This window comes from Phascolarctos cinereus, unplaced genomic scaffold (assembly GCF_003287225.1).
Source record: "Phascolarctos cinereus isolate Bilbo 61053 unplaced genomic scaffold, phaCin_HiC Scaffold_726;HRSCAF=1367, whole genome shotgun sequence".
Lineage (NCBI taxonomy): Eukaryota > Metazoa > Chordata > Mammalia > Diprotodontia > Phascolarctidae > Phascolarctos > Phascolarctos cinereus.
The window spans coordinates 118,132,373-118,136,168 of NW_027556098.1; the positions used below are offsets into that span (position 1 = coordinate 118,132,373).

Consider the following 3,796-nt stretch of genomic DNA (forward strand, 5'->3'; position numbering starts at 1 on the left):
GAATGTAGCTAAGATGGCGGAGTAAAGGCAGGTCTTTCCCGCACTCCTCCAAATTCCGCTCCAAACAACTTTAAAAACAATACCTCAAAATGAACTCTGGAGTGGCAGAACCAATAAAAGGATGGGGTGAAACAATTTTCCAGCCTAAGATAACTTAAAAAGTCAGCAGGAAATTTCTGTCTTACTGGGGCAGTCCAGTGTAGGCCACACGCAGAAAGCCAACAGTAGATCTTAGGGGCAATCAAATAGGCAACTTCCAGAGCTTTCAGACCACAGAAGATAAGGGGGTCAGACAATTGGTCAGAAGGAGACTACAGGGGACCCTTTGCTGGCAATGGGTACATGGCCCTGTTACATTGCCCAGACATGGTTCCAGCTTATAGTCCCAGAGCAAGGAAGAGCTTTAGCAGGAGCAGAGTCGCTGGGTATAGTTCCAAGGTGCAAAAGAGTGCTTGTTGTCACTCACAGACCAGAGCACAGGACAGGAAAGCAGTGACCATAACTCTCTTCAGATCATACCACCTTGGAAGAACTGAAAACTTGTAGACTCCTAGAACTAGCTCTGAAAACAGCAGCATGAAAAGTCTGAAGATTGGGACTATGGCCCCTCCACCCCAGTAGCAAAGCCCAACTTTAGCCCTTTCCAGTCAGCTGGCAGGTGGGCAGGCAGTTTTGCTGGCTGGCAGACATGAAGCAGGGGCAGCTGGAGGAGAGGATAAGAGCTGGTGGCTAGAGATCAGCATTTGTGACATGACCCCCACTCTGGGAAGGAGCAGCCTTTAGAGTAGAATGAGCACCCCAGGGGCAGTGCGTGTCCCAGCTCTTGTTACTGCCCAGATTATAAATGGGAGAGTGGGTGAATGATACCATGATATTCAGAAATGTTACCTGGTACTCAGAACAGCTTAGAGCAGAGATAAGACTCTGTGGTCTTTTGATATTGATCATAACAAGATCTATTGAATAACATGGCAGACACAGGGTATACATTTTCAGTGGACAAATAACTTTCATCTAGATTAGGAGGCAGCTTTAGCAGAGTCATAAGTCCGGTTCTATTCATGCCATCAATGTGCTGTGCCCAGGAGAATTAATCAGGTGTGAGTCTTATTGAGGATGGCCTCCTTTCCACGATCAGATCTTCTGGGACCAGAAGCAGCAGAAATGGGACTCACCCAGAGCAGCCACTCCTTCCACCATGAGGCTTTTCCATAAGCTGCAGCTACTCTCCTGGTCCAGCCCTGCTCTCCATTTCTTCTTCTTGATGATAGTAGCATTTGTCATTTTGGCCCTTCTGACCTGCCACCACCTCCTCCACTCTTCTACATGCATCACTGGCACTTGAACCAGATGAGTGAGGAGTTCCTGGAGAGGGCAAAGCTGCTCTCCATGACTTCAAGGCATTCCAGGCCCTGAACACCACCTTGCCCCAAGGTGGCATCTCAGTTATGTTGCTTCCTTCGGCAGTGTGGTGAGCCATACCTGAGTCACCAGCTCTTCTTGTGTGATGTGGACTGGAACTCCAGACGCCAGGATGCCAAGCTGCTGGCCAATTTTATCCCTATGACCAGACGATTCGCATGTGCCAAGGGGGTGAACATTAGCAGAAGTATCTCCAGGAATGCATTTGAAAAAGAGAAGCAGGACTATGCTTACTGCCTGGAGAAATCCCTGCAGAACTACAACCCCAAATATGTCTTGATGGTGGAAGATGATGCCATTCCTAAAGAGCATATCTTTAGTGTCTTACAGCACCTCCTGGAAACTAGATTCTCTGAGCTACATCTCAGAAATGCCCTTTACCTGAAGCCTTATCCCGAGAGGCTCCAGTGTTACTTCAATCTGGAGCCCATGAGGATTCTGGAGTAGTTTGTTGTGGGGATGTTCCTGGGGCCCTTGCTCGGTTGGGCATATGTCAAGATCACCGACCTCCCAAGACTGAGCTACTACCTTGTTCTTTTCATCTCCTTGTATAGCATGGACCTGGCAGAGCTGGTAGGCAGTTGGCCCCTGCCCTCTACAATGGATGCCTCTTCAGCCCAGCAGACAGTGTGCTATCTAGCTGAGATATCCTGCTGCAATGGCTTTGCCAAGCACATGGCCCTCTGCTCGTTTCTGGAGGACAAGAATGAGAGGTCCTTTGTGGTAGAGCCTAACCTAATGAGGCACGTTGGGCTCTTTTCCAGCCTTCAGTCTAACTATAAGGCCAAATTGATATAAAATCCTGAGAAAAGCCTTTCTGGATATTGTCAGAGTCACTTCTTAGGGACGGGTACACTTAGCCACTACTTTCTTTTTTGTTTGTTTAACATTGGGTAGAGAAGTGTTTATTGGGAAAGTGAGGGACTTCTGGGTGAAATGCCTTGACAATTCCTAACCTGCAGGCTAGTGGCAGGCAGGATACCATTTGAATACCAAGATTCTTCCATATTCTCCACCAGAACTAGATAAATGTTAGGAAGTTTTCCATTACATTAAGCTTAAAATTGCTTCTTTGTTACTTCTGTGCATTTTTTTCCATTTCTACCTTCTGGACCAGAGCTCAACAAGTCTGACCTCTCTTCCCTATGACAGCTCTCTGATATTTTTCTAGGTAGTTAGCATGTAGTTCTTTAAAATAAACATCTCCAGTTCTTTCAAAGGATCCTAACATGGCATGATCACAAGGTCCTTTGTCATCCTAGCTACTCTCCTCTGGATGCTATTCAGTTTATGAATCATCTGTTCTAAAATGTAGTACCATACTAGAACACGATGTTCCAGATAGTGCCCAAACAGAGCAGAGTACCATAGAGTTATCACGTTCTTCAATGTGGATATCATGCCTTTAAGTGAAGCCTAAGATCACATTAGCTTTCTGTTCTTATGCTTTCATGGAGCCTAATATTTTAGTAGAGAAGAGAAGACATATACAGTAATGAAGACTGCACACCCACAGAAAAGTAAAAATCAATCCAGGCTGACAGTGAAAAAAGTCCTTTGATTTTGTAGGTTTTTGAAATATCAGCAGTCAGACATCTAATTGTTGAACTGGGAACCGGGAACACAAATTGTCATTGATTTCAATGGATGCACACACACACACACACACACACACACACACACACATCCTTATTGAGCATCAGAGCTGGCTGAGACCTATTCCAAGCTGTAGTTTCCCTGCCCTTGATACCTTATAACAAAAAATTCCATTCCAAATAAAAGAAGGAATTCTGCCAAAAAAGGAAAGAAAGAAAGAAAGAAAGAAAGAAAGAAAGAAAGAAAGAAAGAAAGAAAGAAGGAAAGAGAAGAAAAGAAGGAAAGAAAGAAAGAAAAAGAAAAAGAAAGAAAAATTCCAATGTTAACTGCTAGAAATGCTTCAGTGCAGATGGATCTGACCACTAAAACAAGAAAATGATAAGTGAACATAAAGAGGACTGAAAACATGACTATTTTCATTATGTGTCATAACTTTAGCAGAACAAAAAATTGGAAACAAATCTCATCAGTTATAGGCAAAAGTGTCACACTACATTTTTTTCTTAATGGTACTCTCAGCTACTAGTCTCACAACAAAGTATTATTGACCATACCTGCAACACTCTCCCTCCTCATCTCCACCTATTGGTTTCTATGTTTTCCTTCAAGTCCCAAATAAAATCCCATCTTCTACAGGAAGATGGGATTTTCTCAACCCCTCTTAATTCTAACACTTTCCCTCTATGAATTATTTCCTATTTTTCCTGTACATAACTTGTTTGTGGTCTCCTCCGTCAGATTGTGAGCTCCTTGAAGGCAGGAACTTTTTGCCTCTGGC

The 3,796-nt window shown here is 44.0% G+C and overlaps 1 pseudogene; it reads left to right on the forward strand.

Moving 5' to 3' along the window:
* Positions 1 to 1,198: 1,198 nt before the first annotated feature.
* LOC110208245 (GPI-N-acetylgalactosamine transferase PGAP4-like) lies at positions 1,199 to 2,220 on the forward strand (annotated as a pseudogene).
* The last annotated feature ends 1,576 nt before the right edge of the window (positions 2,221 to 3,796 follow it).